This window comes from Meriones unguiculatus, chromosome 12 (assembly GCF_030254825.1).
Source record: "Meriones unguiculatus strain TT.TT164.6M chromosome 12, Bangor_MerUng_6.1, whole genome shotgun sequence".
NCBI classification, from domain to species: domain Eukaryota; kingdom Metazoa; phylum Chordata; class Mammalia; order Rodentia; family Muridae; genus Meriones; species Meriones unguiculatus.
This window is the reverse complement of record NC_083360.1, coordinates 94,728,033-94,744,754: the sequence shown is the minus strand read 5'-3', so window position 1 is coordinate 94,744,754 and position 16,722 is coordinate 94,728,033. Positions and strand designations below refer to the sequence as shown.

At 43.4% G+C, this 16,722-nt stretch overlaps 1 long non-coding RNA gene across 3 annotated transcripts in view; it reads right to left on the bottom strand.

The window, feature by feature from the left end:
* LOC132646674 (uncharacterized) overlaps positions 1-16,492 on the bottom strand; it is a 501,797-nt gene extending 485,305 nt beyond the window's left edge. Inside the window, exon 1 of one of the 3 annotated variants that reach the window (XR_009584923.1) lies at positions 15,799-16,492. This is a non-coding gene — a long non-coding RNA (uncharacterized LOC132646674). The remainder of the gene's footprint in view (positions 1-15,798) is intronic. The other 2 variants (XR_009584922.1, XR_009584921.1) reach the window with 2 other exon arrangements.
* Positions 16,493-16,722: the final 230 nt, after the last annotated feature.

The following is a 16,722-nucleotide window of genomic DNA, read 5'->3' as shown; positions in this document are numbered from 1 at the left end:
AGTACTAGGAATGAGTTTTACTTGACTCAAAACCCTCCTCTTTTGAAAGGGCTATAGTGTGAAGTTTATATTTTATTTCATTTCTATCACTCCATTCCTTAGGTTCTTTATGATGTTTTAAAAATCCATAATATAATTCTATGAGAGTTAACATAATAGACTGTAGCAGCTGTTATGGTCTATTGTGTAAATAAGTAATTACAGAATTTACAGACTATCATGTAAATATGTAATTATGGACTTTTTAAAATGTGCATTATTTACTCGATAGTCTATCGTTTACATATGTAATTATGGACTTTAAAACATGTATTATTTACTCCGTCTGTAACAGTTCCTTGGGACAGAGTCGTTCTGGCCTATCGGGTAAACATGTAATTACAGAAATTTTTTAAATATGTATTATTTATCTGATAGTGCTGCTACAGATTATCACATCCATATGTAATCACAGATTTTTTAAAAATGGGTATCATTATTTTGTATAATGCTTCTGCAAGTCAACTCAAGAGACTCCCAATTTGTGGATCAGCTATCCAACGCTATGCAGAGATTATACTGTATAGAATTTGCAAACAGTCATGGGGTTTGGTATTTTCTAAACACATTTTAACTTTACTCAAAAAGTTAGAGAACTGGCCCTAAAAAGAACAAATCATTTTGAAGAAAAAGTGTATTTTTAAAGTTCTTGAGTTCAAGATCTATATTCTAATTTCCTGTATTAACTGTATTACCATATTCATAGTAAAAAGCCAAAAACCTCTTAACATGTTTGATACCTCTAAGACAGAGTACCTTAAATGCAATTCACCTCCATTATCTGGACATCTTCATACGCAGCTGTGTGTCTGTAAATGAGTTGGGGTTGGCTGGAGAGGGGATAGGACTTAAATCACCTGCCAATTCTCGTGGTGTAAACATTCTCGAGATGGCTGGTTTAAAGCAATGTGCGATTATTTAATTCACAATGCCACTTGCCTGGTAGACTGCCAAAGAGGGTAGGACCCCTTTGCAGCATGCCACTGCTTCTTATATTGTTCCTTGTTTCAGTTACTGACCTGTGATCCCTAAACCCCACCTGATAGATACCCTGAGAAAGTCAGAAACAAAGACTTACTGCAAAGGGCAAGTCAAGTAATTTTAGTCTTAAAATTAAGTCTTTCAAGTAAGACTAAATCAAAGAGCCTAGAGTGACTTCGGTCTGACCCTGACAATTCTAGAGCTTCCTCTAGACCTAGCAGTGAATGCAGACATAGCATTATGAGTGGGTTTGGAAAGGGAGTGGTTTGCCACATTGGTCAAGAAGCTAACCCATCAAAAACAGTCGGCAGAACGTCGCAGAGGGAACCTTACATGAAAATTTAATAATTAATCAAATGATGCTGTGTTTTCATGACAATAAATAAGATTAATAGTTGAGAAAATGTTTCAAGAAGCTATCCATAGGCCCACAGCTGTGCATAAACAGATTCAATCACCATTTTTGTTGTTTGGTTTTTTGGGACAGGGTTTCTCTGTGTAGCGTTGGCTGTCCTGGACTTGCTTTGTAGACCAGGCTGTCCTTGAACTCACAACTTACTCTTCGATTAAAATGACAAAATACATACAATAAAATGGCGATTGTAGCCAAGTGTGGTAGCACACTCCTGTAATCCCAACACTCAGGGAGGCAGAGGTTTCAATCACTACTTTTATTGTATGTATTTTGTCATTTTAACCTAAGAGTAAGTTGTAAGCTCAGATTGGCACGTCTAGGATCTATATAGTACTCCTAGGATCTATACAGTACTCTATGATAAATACTAAAAAAAAGGAGGACACCAGAGGATACTATCAAAACTAAGGATATATAAAAGTTCACCTTTTTGAAGTTAAAAGAAGAAAAGAAAAACCTTAAACATTGTTTTGAAAGGCACTTCTGTTCAGCAAAGGTTCAGCCTGTGACTGAGTATCTATAAATAGACTTCTTGTGTCTATTACTTCAAAATCTCCTAATGTAAGATTTGTAGTGTAACACACAAAACATGAAAGATCAGTGTGCATGTATATAAACAACTCTCCCACATGACATGCTAAACATATAGTTTGTCATGGCAAACAGCCATCAGGTGAGCAGGGCTGTTCCTCCATGGTAAAGCATTTACCCTGAGGTAAATACCACATATTACATTTAGGATAAGTGAGGCCATGGGTTCAATCTCCCATACCAAAACAAAACCAAAACCAAATAAGGAATAATAAATATTTAGGCAATTCCTTTCTAAAGGCAACAAGACATTATAATCATTTGTTTCATCCCATCACTAAACAACCACTGAAGAAAGCAGGCCCTGTATCATACTGGCTTTAGATTTTAATTATGTGAAGTCTTTATTAAGACCTGACACCAAAGGTTGCATACCTTCAGGGAGAGATTTTGTTCCCCAATGTTTAAATCCCCACATAGAGCAACACAAAATATACATTACAACAGGGTATCACATGGCCAACTCCAGACTAGTCCCTGCCAGGAAGAGGGCAGGTGCTGCCTGCCAGAAGCTGCAATTTAATATCTTGCTATAAAAGCAATGGGAGCCTCCTGCTCATCTGAAACCTAGAACCTGTAATAAAAACGGGGAACAATTCAAAACTGGCACATTACCACCAGGGCTGGCTTATGTGCCAGGACTCTCTCTTTTTCGGGTTTTGTTGTTTTTACTAAGCCAGAATCACAAACCACTGCAGTTGTGAAACAACTCAGCTCTTCTTGGGTGTAGGGTGGAATTGTGGGTAGTGCAGGATTTACTATGTAGGGCATTCAATTTCTTTTGTTTTGAGGAAATGGATGTAATATATGCCCCAGTTGTTATTTTGGGAACTCACCTCTTCTGAGTTTATTAAATGGCTTAAGTACATGATTTTAGATAAAGTGAGACATTAGCTGTTAACGGCCTCAGGGCAGAAAAGAGAAAGGAAAGCCAGAACATACAAACAGTCATTTCATCCAGGTGTGCACCTCACGTTAAACAACAAATGCATTCCTGGGGTGAGGGGAAAGTAAAATACCTATAAACTTAACATATTTAAAATTAACCAAGGAGGTGGGTACGTAAAGCAAGTTCATGCTTTGCAAATGTGGATCAACCAATTTGCAGTTTATCAGTTTAGGAAATGTGAGTTTTCATATGTCTAATTTAAAGCAATGCATACATGTTTCTAGGTGTGTAGATATAGTGATAAGTACTCTAATAGTTGTGTAGTTAAGATAAAAATACCTTAAAGACATTTGGGCTTATCTTTCTCCTCATAGATTTTTTGGGGGCGGGGGGCTTGAGAAAATACACGAAGCATTCACTTGAGTATGGATGTGTGAGAAAATGAAGAACAAAGGTTTCTCCGATTGTAGTCAGTTACCTTCGAAGGACTGCCAGGAAAAAACCTCCACGTCCACTTGGCTGCAATAATTAATGTGCAGCTATTCCCATGGCAGGCCTACGGGCCCGGACCCTGTGGGGACAGCAAGTTTTGCCCACGCGTGACATCCGCATTCACTGCAAACGTTAGGAAAAGAGTGCACTGTGCTCTGCCAACGGGTCCTGGAGCATGCGGCCGTCCCCTTCTTTTCCCGGCACCTGTGTCGAGGTGTGCGCTGCATTTGCACGTGGAGATGTAAAGAAGGTGTGTGCTTTTCACATTGCTTAGTTTAGAACTTCTGAAACTCGGGAGACCTAATTTTATGTGGGGAGAAGCTGGCGGCCTAGAGTTTCCAGTACTGGCTGGATACAACTGTGTATTTGCAAAACTGTGCTGTGTTTGGTGAAACCTCTAAAGCTATAAAGTACCAAGAAGAAAGACTGGATTTTTTTTTTCTATAGCACTTTAAATTAGGCAGTAGCTATTTTCAACACAGGCTTTTTGGCTTGCTCTTTAAAAAAAAAAAAAAGATATTTATTATTCTAACTAATTTGAATTCACAAGTAAGGGGTGCTCCCGACAGAATAGCGATCCGCTCTGCAGGGAAACGTCCAGGGGCGGTAAGACAACGGAGTGTGTGCTCACCTCCTTTTGATAAAAGGCAAACTATTTGAGGACAGCAAATAAATGCTTAGTACTGATAAGTGACAAGTTCAGAGTGGGATGGATGGAGCAGGCAGGAATCAGCAGGTCACACACACTTAGGAGCATTTCCGTCTGCACACAACCCAGCTTAGAGAACTCTGAGAACTTCCCCACATGCCAGAGGCATCAATGAAGACGATGTTCTTGGCAGTGAACTGATGGGAGGGTGCATGTGTGAAGTTCAAGGGCACCCAGAGATTCCCGGGTACCTAAGTCCTTCCTTCTCTTCCTTCTCCCTGATCTGCTCAGGCCGCAGATCAGATAGGTCCTAGGTCCAAGCAAAGACCGTGGAGGGGGTGATTCTAGTCAACACCATGAATCGGTGTCTTTACTCTCTGAATTCTGTCCACAGCTGCAGCCAAGATCTCAGTGGTCTTGAGGTCTGCATATGTCTTGGTGCAGCAGGCCAAAGACTCCTTGCACTTGTATTTCGTTTGGGGCTATAGAATTTTGTGGGTAGAAAGAAATCTTAGAATTCAGTCAAACTGAGAAGGTTAAAGCCCAGAAAACTGACATGATTTTGTAGACAGCTGTCTAAAAGTCTAGTCATGGGTGAGTCTTCACTAGCACGAGAGGAGACATTATCCATGAAGCTGTGTGAGGTGCTGGACTGGGGAACTTACGTGGTCCTATTAGCTTTCTAAAGATGAGTCTGATTCATCAGGTCTGTTCAGACCAACTGACTAACCCATTCATGAAACAGCCAATAATTACCGAATAATAAATGTGAAATGCATTGAATTTGTTAAATTTACCAAGAGTCATTTTTTAAAATATCTATAACTTCTACAGAATTCAATATCGATAATAATTACAATATATGAGACAGATCTCATATATCCCAAGCTGACCTCAAACTTGCTAAGGAGTCAATGATAAACTTAAACTTTTAATCCTCCTGGCTCTGATTCTCAAGAGCTGGGATGACAGATATGCACCAGCACAGCCATTTGAATGACTGTGGGGACTGAGCCATGGTTTTGTGTTTGCCAGCCAAGCGCTCTCCAGCTGAGCTAGAGGCCCAGCTCTCGTGGGTTCCTTTGCTTTGTCCCTGATTGGTTTTCACTTTGTCTTCTTCAGAGCAACAACTCTTGGGAACTTCAGTTCACTTTGACTGTAATGAGTGTATAACAAATTGGCACTCCAAAGAACAAAACTTGCTATAAAATCTTTCCCCACATTTTGACTTTTCTGTGACCACTAATAATAGTATTAACTTTGACTTTGCAAAGTAGTGACAAGTCAAAAGAAGCCAGAGAGAGAAGCTTTCTGCATCTTTTCGTGTATTTGTGCATTAGGAAGGGCCGTTTGACCCCCAAAGGAGTTGTGTTTTGTTTTAGTCTGCATCATACTAGTCAGGCCACATCATTTAGCTGTCACAATGTGTGTGTTCAACATTTCAGCTGCTTCCAACATGCTAAGAAAATGCTGCAGGAAACCCATGTGGTTTATCCAGGTAATACAAAGAGCAACAGGCAAAATGACAGTCCTTGGATTGCAGGAACTTACCTTTATGACTTAAGACTTGTCTTTCATGACAAATCCAACACTGCAGATAATACATAACTTAAAATTCCCCAAAGCCAGAGAACTGTACTCTGAGAAAACCCCTAACACAGGGAACTGAGGCTGAGCCCAACAGGTGGTTAAAGGGCTGCACACAAAGTGAAGAGGAGGCGGGGCAAACACAGGAAATGTCCCCAGATCACCTACTATCTATACAAGATCTGCAGAGGAAACATGAAAAATGGTGACTTGGCAAGTCAGCTATTCCATGAATTAATTAATAGGAAATGACTGTAAAGAATCAATTCGAAAAGAAACAGGAAAGCAAGGACCTGGATTTCCATGGTTCCTTCTTGCGTACTAACTGCTGTACCTACTGACTGTTGAAACATGGAAACTGTCTACTGATGCCAAAACTAACACCTTATACTCCCATGGTTTTCCCAGTTAACCACCTAAGTACTGTGAATAAAATAGTGGGACCGAGTCCAACAGGGTGACTCTACAGGTAAAAGCATTTGTTTGACAAGTCTAATAACCTGAGTTGATCCAAGGAGTCCCATGGTAGAAGAAGGAACCTATTTCCACAAGTTGTCCCCTGACTTGTGGACATCAGCACACCATGGCACAGCCACTACCACTACCATCACCCATTCCTGCACACAAGTAAACCACAATCATAGTGTAGTTTTTTTCTTTTTAATATAAAACAGTAGGATACTTTTTCAGAACCCCCAAAGCTATGGTCTGAAATTTTTAGGCCATTAAAGAAGTTCCCTTCAAGTGAGTTGTAATACATATTCTGAATGAAATCTCACTGCAGAGTTCAATGCGAATCCGATACTGCAATGCCCCAGTAGAAGAGTGAAATACAGTGGTTTTGACTTGCTGAGCAAGAAGTCACTTTTCCTTGATACCAAGAACCCTAATTTGAGCAAGACTCAAACATTTATATTCAGATCATGTGGCTGTGTCTGGCCACAGTTAATTTGAGCATGTCACTTGATTCCCTGTACAGAATATCTAAATCTCTGAGGCAAATCCAGGAGCCTTCTTCCTGAAACACAAACACTCACACACCGCTCTCATTAGCTAGAGCTTTCACATCTGCACCAAGCTGAAAACAAAACCTAATGCACCGTCCCACCCAGCATATGTCCACACAATGCAGATTACAGAGGGTGTGTGTGTGACAATACTTATTCAGGCTTGAGAGGAAAAGAGCTGCAATTACCCTATACCTACATATCCATGCAATAAAAACAACTGCAAGGCTGCTTAAGAGTAATATGAAATTTTTGAAAGCTTAAATACTGTACAAAGGAAATTCTTTCATTGTTGCTTGACTTTTCTCCAATTTTACACAATCATTAAAAACTCAAAACCACTTCTAGGTTTTCTAGAGCTACATATTGAATTGGAAATACATTTCCAGGGTGGGAGGAAAAAGGTAATCATTTGAAAGCAACTTCATGTTTAAATAGCCTGCCTACAGAAACCTAATGTGAGTCATATATATAAAATCATTAATTTTCCAGTAGCTACATTCAAAGAGTAAAGGGTGACTCTAATTTTAGCATATATTCCATTTAACTCCCAGTGTGGCCAAAGTATTATTCCACTAAGTAATTAAAGATTTTGATGTTGATATGTCTTTGAAATCTGGTGTCCTGTTCCAATGACCAAAGTTTGATTAGCCGCATTTCAGGAGCTTAGCAGCCATGTGTGGCTAATATCTACCATCTTGGACCCATCATATCATTTGAAAGAGGATGTGCCCTTGACGGCTAACAGGATGGGTTGGCTCTTTCTGGACTGTGGTGCTGTTTATTAGTCGTGGTCTCAGCATTAGACTGTGGCCAGATGTGTGATGATAACGAGATGCCACAAATGAACAGAATAATGGGACCACCATATTCTAGGCTGTAATGCATATGGAGTTTACCAATAATTAGTGCCTCAAAGTTGTGGCTGGGCTGTCTTCTTGTTTGAAAAGTGATGTCCTTTACATCTGAAGCCTGGGGAATAAGAAGCCCTTCAAGTCTCTTCCATCCTCAGGACAAGGGCATCCTTTCCACTGGATGCCACACACGTAAGTGTGGTTTTCCTCCTGTTTTGACACACAAAGTGAGGTGTCTATGCTCTGTGCCGTTGCTTAAACTGATCTCTCTAGACCCTATCCCTCTAATTTTGACCTTTCAGCTCAGTCCTCATTACTGTCTGCAGTCCACTGTGCTTTTACTTGGCTTTAAAATCCCAAGACCATGCCAAAGTCTGGACTCAACAGTCTTCCTCCATGTTCCCATGGCAAACACCCATGTGCTCTTAAGCCATAGCGTTCTTTCTCATCGTGGATTTTACCCTACAGTATTGTCATACCTCTTTACTGTCCCCTTACCCTTAACCAGATAGTGAGATCCTAGAAAGTGTTTCAACTACTTTTTACATCATAGCATATAGTATCAAATAAGTCATCAATTAAAGTCTTTCGGACACACAGAGTACAATCAAGTCCACGCACTTAAAGAATACTTCGAAGATATGTCTGACACATCAAATCTTAGTCACAATGCGTTCCAAATGCAACAGTTACATATCTTGTACCAGGCTACTGTGCTAAATGTGGAGACTCAGGAAATGCCCTCAAACATGGCAGTCAAAGCAAGAATAAAGATTTCCTCAAAAGAATGTTACTGCAAGTCGTCTGTGGAAGTTGTTTAAACAGACACTGATTCAGAAGGTCAGGGGTGCAGCCGGAGACTCGGCATTTTTAATAAACTCTGAAGTGGCATGACTGGTCCAAAGACCACACTTTAAATGGGAAGGACTATGGTCGAGCAGTCAGGAGACCTGGAATTCAGTTGTAACTCGTGTTGTATGGATGGGAGCCATTTCTCTTAATACTGCCAGATCTGCTTGCTCAGCTCTTAAATTGCCTGTGAGAGGAAAGTAAGTGATTTCTGTATGATCTATAAGCTCACGTTCCACCATGTCCATATTGTCAGCCTGCAGAGGGTAGTAGGGAACACAGCGGTGCCTGCTCCTTGGAGTCATTACTTTCACAGTGCAGCCCAGCCAATTATTTTGGAATGTCTGCAGGTGAGGTCCAGGAGTCCCTCTAAACTCCCAGGGCTGAGAACCATACATACATAACAGCATGTGTAAGTGATTAGCTCAGATGACTGCTGTCAGTGAGGTCGTGAGTAAGCAAATGCTATCACCAGGTACATATACTCTTATTCTGATAGCAGTACTGAAATTCTGCTGTTGACTCGAGCAGATAGCTCAAAACTCCTGTGAAGTACTACCTCCAACACACACACACACACACACACACACACACACACACCAGGCCCTGGAGTGCCTACTTATGCACAGGAAAGGAGCTATGCCAGCACCATAACAGCTCATTGGCTGTTGTTTCTCCAACTCTCCCAGGCTACCTGGGATCAAAATGGAAACATAGATTTGCTTCAGATGGAGAAGACTAAAGCCAACCTTCAAGAAGACACTCGGTATTTTGGAATTCCAAATGGAGTTCTATCCTAGATACTTTGAGAATTACTTTTGGAAATGTAAGATGTTTAAATGAAAATGTTCAAATACTTTTAAAATTGTACACCCTTGACTGCAAAAAGGCAAAGGTCTTTCAGTTCTCACTACCACTCTCTGAAACGTGCTGAGAATTGGGAAACGTCCAGACTTCTAGCCAAGATGCTTTGGTTTTCTGCATGTTGGTTTTCTCCTTGTACTCCCTTGATTGAGGGAATGGAAAGAAGAGTTGGTCCATTGCTTTCATCATTCCCCACAAGTGCGCCGGAGGAGAGCACACCACTAAAAGACAAATTCATTTTTCCTTCCAGTTTTCATTTTGTTCATATTTTTCTAAAACAGATTATTTGTGTTTTACAATGCAGCAACACAAAACTGGAGAACCTTCTGTAAGGAAAACATTTATGGATTTAAGGCAAAAAAAAAAAAAAAAAGACATTCTGTTCCCTTCAAAGATGTTGAAACCTGTCTGAGAAGATTAAGCTTACATTCTATGAAATGATCGCTAACATTATGAACAAAAAGTAGTAAAAGCTAAAAGAGTTTTAAAGAGTTCAGAGGCGAGAGATGCCTCATTTCCAGCTGGGATGGGCAAATGGAAACCTAAATAAAGACAGGAAAGGTTTCACCCACGCCTTCAAGGATGGCAGAGATTAGATCATTAGCCCAGAAAAGGAGACTCTATGATCAAGAGCATGAACGCAGAGAAGCATGAGATGAGCTCAAAAATAGTCACAGGGTGAGTAATGAGGGGCGAGACAGCCCGGCCTGACGGGTGCAGGTGAACAGTTCCTAGCATCCAGACTCAGATCCGACAGGCGAAGGAACAAAGCAAAGCAGCAGGCAAACATGGTCAACGTGTCTGCTCGTGCGGGTGGGGTGAAGTGGACACATGCGGGACAGCAGAGGTGACAAAAATTGGTCTCTGGGCCCTGCGGGCTCAGCTGAGGACTTGCTTTCAAGTTTCACGACAGTTAATGGGAAATCAGTGATGACTTCTGTTTGCTTGCTGGTTTGTGCTGTGTTTTGGGAAACATATTTTGAGGCCAAATGTAGCACACAAGAGAGAGGGGTACATCTGAACTCTAGGTGAGAAAGGGAAAGTCCCAGAGAACGATTGGAGCATTAAGTGAAAGCAGAGGAAGCCAATCCACCTGCCTCCCAAGCCCCTCTGTGAATTTTTGCTCACCCCCTCATGGTGAAAGTTTCTTACTGTGAACATCTATGACCATCGTTTAAGATCTTCCGCCTGCTTGAGGGAACACAGTTAGCCCATGTGCAGGGTCAGTGAGAAGTGCCAGCAAGGAGAAGCAGTGTGAATCAGCAGTGATATGGTTGACAAACACCTGACTCTTCACCCTTCTGTTAAACTTTCAGTCCTACATTTGCCCCTCAAAATCCCCTCACAGGATGATGCTTCAGTGTCCCAAATGCCAATACACCTTCTTAGCTGACTCCCTAGAGCCCTCAGGTACCAATGCAGCCCCAGTGACACCTTGGGTACAATGAAGTACAATGAAGCAGGTGTTAAAGATCTAATCTACAAAACTAAGTAAATGTGTTTTGTCTTCATGCCATAACATTTGCAGGAATTTTCTATAAGATAAATGAAATGTATACATTACTCTTAAATTACAGATAACTAAAATTTTTAGTAATCTAAAAATCATAAAAACTTGAAAAGACTGATTTTCTTCAGATGTTCATCCAAATGTTCAAGGTACTAAGATTCCTGTACTCCTGACTGTGTGATATCCTTGGGGTCACATTTCAATCAACATTTTCAATAAACTATGAGATGGTAAAGAAGTTTAATATTCGCTCCTTTTGTTTTGTTAGACAGGGAGTTACTATAATTTAATCAATTATGTTAAATTTTGCATAACGCCCTGGAGAAGTCATTAAATAAATGTGTTGTTGTAAAGAAGGCTGAAGCCGATCGATAATAGAATGTCATTGTCCAAACTAAGACTGATTTCCAGTGCTGTGTTTTATCACAGATATTTTCAGAAGCTTTCATTTGGAAAGGGTGGCTCCATGGCAAACAGGTTGCAGAAATATATTCGTAAATGCTAAATGTCACCCAATCTTGACAACACAGAAAGGGCTTCGTGTAATAATTTTGACATGTTAATTCTATGTTAGCTTAGGGTAACTTTTGGTGCCTTATTAGAAATGTGAAATCCTGGATCCACGGTTCCAGTTGGGCATTAAGTTGTTTTCAAGTTGCATGCATTTGGAATGTTGTATTAAAAAGGCGTGTACAGCATAATTCTAGCTCCGTTGGGTTGCTACATTAACAGCTGCTGCCTTTTTCCCATCTCCCCAATCTTTGCCGCCATGCTAGCTTCACCTCTCTCTATGAATCACACAGAGCGGCGACATTGTTCTCCTGAGGGAGCCAGATTCCTTATGCACGCACTTCCGTTGTCACCTCTGAACTTCACTGTGTTCCTGATTCACCTTCTTCCTGGTTCTAAGCTTGTGTCCTCGTGGTGATGGAGCAGATGCCCCCAAAAAGCAGCGGCCTGGGCCTCTCTGCCCAGTGCTATAAACCCCTGAGCTGGACAGCATTCCCTCCACCAGAGGCTGCATCTCTAGGGGGACACCGAAAGCGGTGATGACTGGAGCAGCAGCTCCTCTGAACCCTGTGTTCTCCGGCCGTAGTGTTAGCAGGGAGAAGGGAAGGACTGGAGACAGGGATGGAATTGCTTATGCAGGACCACACTATTGTCCACAGCCTTCCTCCAAGCATACAGCTTACCACAAAGCCAGCAATTAGTTAAAAATTCTATGTTTCAATTAAGCTTAATTCATATTTTTGAGTCCATCTGCAGACTGCCATCTGATAAGGCCAAAATGTCTTGCTTTTGTTTCTCCTTTCCTCACAAAACACATATACTTAATGAGCTGTTACCAACAAAGTTTCAGTAACTCCTTCACATTTACGCGCCGCAAGTTTGGGAATGTTTTGTGGACTACTGATTCAGTTCAGACACTGGGCCAACAGAGCAGAACAATAAGCAGCGGTCTTGTCTCCAGTGGGCAGTGAGCAGATGTCAAAGAAGGATCTGCTTAGAGTATATCCTCTAACTTTGCAAAGATGACACTGGATTCCCCCCTCCAAAAAAGTCCCCCAAATATCAAGGTAATTTGTAAAAGGGCTGTATTTCTGCACACACATATTTTGGCAGGGCTTAAGAAAATGAAATAAGCATGAAAGCAAGCACCAGGTCCACTGAATTTCAAGTTAGCCTGAGCTCCAACACCTCATAACCAAGAATAATCTGTGTACCCTAGAGCTTGTTGAGCTGGGCAAACTCAGTCCTGTGTCATGTGTCCCTCAGCCACTGAAGACGATGGCTCGAGGGGATTTCCTGTTGGCGCAGACTTTCAATACTAACAAATGCGGCTGTTTTTGAAGGCAGGTAACCACACAGATCTTATTTGCTGTGGACTTTTCAGCATACCTAATGCTATTTTTATTCTGTTTTAACTAAGACCGTGTTTTCTCTGAAACTCGGTCCTGTGACTGCAGTTTTTCCCCAGCTATAGTACCTTTTGATGGCATCATCCTGGCATTCTCGTTTAAAACAATCTACTGTAGAGTTCTGAAAATCCTCTTCCCCTTCCCGCTTGCTCTGCTGCAGTCTTGCCTGGGCCCTAGACTTTCCCTGAGGTCAGGGATCATCTCTGAAAAGCATAGCAGCCTTCCGTGACCTGGAGCACCTGGGCTTTTTGAGCATCCCTCTCAGTGATACAAAAATATCCTAATCCTCTTCCAGTTAGAGAGGCTTGCAAATGTACCCATTCCATCTTGTGCTGGGTTGAGAGGTGTATACATGACTTCCGAAGGAACTCAATTGTCTAGATTCCGAAAGATGGGCTATGAGTTGGCTATTAATTAAGGTGAGTATCAAGTCAGTGTCTGATAGAGCATCCTTAGGGAAGCATCGGGATTCTTGTGTTTGAGTGTTGTTCACTGTTTTGGTTTTCATCAATACCTGCCAGCCAACCAACTCTGTTCCAGTGAAGTTCCATCCGAAACACTGTACACACCTCTTAATTAATTGCATGAGCGAGTGGATAAATTTTAAGTTTCTCTAGTGATTTCCCCAGCATTTCTAATATATTAATTGCCAACTGGTGGGATTAAAGAATGATTACTGATTATTCCCAAATCACCAGGATTACAATGACCTTGGAATTCATTACAAACTTCAAGAAAGCCAAGAAAAAAAAAAGACATACTCTGTGGATTTAATAATACCATCTACTGGCTGATTTCTAAGATATACCAATCACAAAAATGTTCCTCACGAGGACCCAAGATTCATGTGTCTTGTAGGCAAAACCTAGGTTTTGCCTATTCCTAGCTAACAAGTTACACGAGCCATCAATGGAAGTCTGCATGTCATGATCTAGTGTGACTATCACTGAAACACACACAGAAGGATGGAGGTGCTGGTGATGTGCAAGAAGTCCTTAACATGTGTATGTCATGTTCATATTTCCTCTTTATGATGCCCCCTATTTATGTAACATCCCTGTGCATGTTGTAAAGCCTTAGCCAGAGAGTTTTACAACCTCAGCTAATAAATGTACTGAATACAATTTTTTTTACAGAAGGTCTAACTTTTCAGTTTAAAAAAAATTCAAACCATAATGAATATTGATTAACCATGAGAGCATAAAAGTAAACATGGAAACAATTCCTAAGTCTAGGACCCAGTTTAACAATGTGCTAATAGCCCATAATGAAGACAGTAGCCATAAGTTAATCAACCCATTAGGCTGAGATCAGAAGTGTCAACTCAAGTAGTGTACTAATTTACTGACCCTTAATGGGTCAGCGAGATCTATAACCCCAACGCTGATCTTCTTGACTCTACTAACCTCACTTTAGAAGCCAATGCACTCCCTCCCAGGATGATGATCTCTGACCCAGTATGGGCAGGAAGTCAACATAAAATCCATTTATGAGAATGAGTTCAGGGCTACTGAGTAATGGAATCTCAAGCTAACTAGTGTGTGAAGCAGCGTCTGGGAGAGGCTCCTCAGGAAGCACCAGCTTCGCTTTCCTTATGTCCACACAACGGTGAAAAATAAACAAGTACAGTCCTCACGGAGCTGCTGTCTCCAGCAAGTCCTAGGCTGAGTTAGCTGAGGCTTCTTACCCAGACCAGTCCCTGTCCCTCTCTGAGAAAGTAAGTCTTAGTTTTCGAAACGTCCATTGGTTACAAAAGGACTGAGGAGCGGCGCAGTAAGGTGAAGGGCTGTGCCTTCATTGAGGTGAATCATTGAGGTGAATCTTGCTTTGTCAAAGGGTTATTGAGTTGGCCAGAAGCTTGTGTGGCTTGTTGTTGCTTTGCTCAACCTTTATCTGGTTTTTTGCATGTTAATTTCTTAAATGAGTATCAAACAGCAATTTTTGCCACTTTCAAGAGAAAGGAAGTGGAAAAAATAGACTATGTCTCATTCCAGATGAGGAATAATAATCAAGGGGTATAATAAAAATTATGACTAAAGACTTTATGGCCTGGAAGAATAGTACAGAGATGGAGCACTTGTCTGCCACATACAAGGCCCCGGGTTCAATCCCCAGCAAAAATTAATGATTATTTCCATTGGATGATATTTGTAAGAAGCAATTATTATCCATGCAATTGCTAGGATAATACAAGACTGTTGTCATGTCATCAGCATTTTCTTTCTAGATGGTAAAGCAATCCACTGCACCCTGACTGCAGTGTCTGTTGCCAACCTGTGAGCAGGGTGATGTCAGAGACTGAAAATGATGTGTCTGAGGAAACAGCTGCCCCGCTCTGCCCAGCAGACACTCTCTGCTGTGATTTCCCCCAAATAGGACAAAGATAGCTATGATAGTAACTAAGGCCTAGAAAAGGCCAAACAGGAGAAAAGGCGAACAACTGGACGCACTGAACATTAAAGGGAAGGAGGGGTCTGCGAACAGGAAAATTGAGATCCCCTTGAAGGACGCAAGGATTGCTTTTTCTCTCTAAACAGGAGATATGTCAGTTCCATGCGCATGAAGCATGACGGATTCCTTAACGAAAACCCTCTTTTCTGAGAACACAGAGAGCCCCTCAGTTGTAGGTGACACTGCCCTGCACGTTCCCCTACGTGTCGCCTTTGTTTTCCTGTCTTCTAAAAGGGCTGCACCAACCTCTTCACAAAGACACTAGCCTAGGAGCCTGAGCGTGAGCCAGAGTTCTGTCCCGTGGGGAAAAGTGAGCCCCGGGGCCACAAAGGCGAGGGTGCAGAGCCGAGCCTGGGCTGGCCAGCAGGAGGTGACTCCTCGCACCCACTCCAGCCCGGGGCTGGCGTGGGGCGCGCGGGGGAGGGCGAGGGGAGCCGGGAGCAGCGAGGGCGGGGTGCGGGGATGCGGCCGGAGGCGTGGGCCGCGGGGGGCAGGCACCGTCCCGCGGGGCGGCGCGTGGGCCGCAGCTCGGGGGCCGGGCCGCGCGGCGGGGGCGGCGGGGGCGGAGGGCCCCGGGGCGGCCCCGCGGCCCGGCGGCGGCGGCGGCGGCGGCGCCAGCTGCGCGGGGCGGAGGCGGGGGCGGCGCGGGGGCGCGGGCGGCGGGAGCGAGCGCGGAGGCCGCGTGGCGCCGCGTCACTTACCGGCCAGGGCGCGGGGCGGTCGCCGAGTCCTCGGGGCGCGCAGCCCGGTGCGCCAGCTCCGCCATGATTGCTTTGTTTCGCTAATTGAACCCGCGCTCGCTCGTCCCGCGCTCGCGCCGCTCCCCGCCGCCCGGTCCCCGCGCTCGCTCGCTCACTCGCTCGCTCGCGCCTGTCGGTCTGTCTTTCCCCTCGGTCCGTCCAGCTCGCCGGCGTCCGAGCGGCGGCTGGCTGGGAACGGCGAGGCGGGCTGCGCGCGGAGCGGGGCGGGCGGCGGCGGGTTCCGTCAGTACAGGTGAGGCGATCCCCAAATCTCGGCTGAGGTCCCCTTGCTGGAGGAGGAGGAAGGGAGTGCGTCTGGCCCTCCCCCGCACGGGAGAATACCCACCCCCCCGTGGCAAGTGTCTGAGGATGCCCCTGTGGTCACCCCTGCCTTCCCGCCAAATCCTCAGCCACGCAGGTTTTCTGGCATGTGTGGATTCTGTCAGAGACCATAGCTCCAAGTTTACTTCGAAAACCTCAAATGTAAGCGGCGCCTGGCTATGAACAGTCACCACCACACTCAAGGGACACATGGTCACTTGGGGTGACCTGCTGGAGTTACCTCAACTCCGTCAGGAAAACCGAACAAGACCATGGAAAGTTCCAGAGATGCTCGAGGGCTCAGCTTGCCATTCGTAAAAGTACTAGTTGGTGCCTGTGACACCATTGCCCGAGTATAGGCTGAGCTTCAAACCTTAGGGAAGTACGTACATCCTGGAAGAAAAACTTAAGCTCCCGTTACATATCTCTAGTTAAAAGTGTATCGGATACCAGTTATGACTGTGGTTCATACAGGCATTATTTAGTTTAGATTGATAACGAGATTCAGGGAATATGAAAAAAGATTATTTCTGGGTTGTGGCCTCATCGAAAAGCTACTCTCCC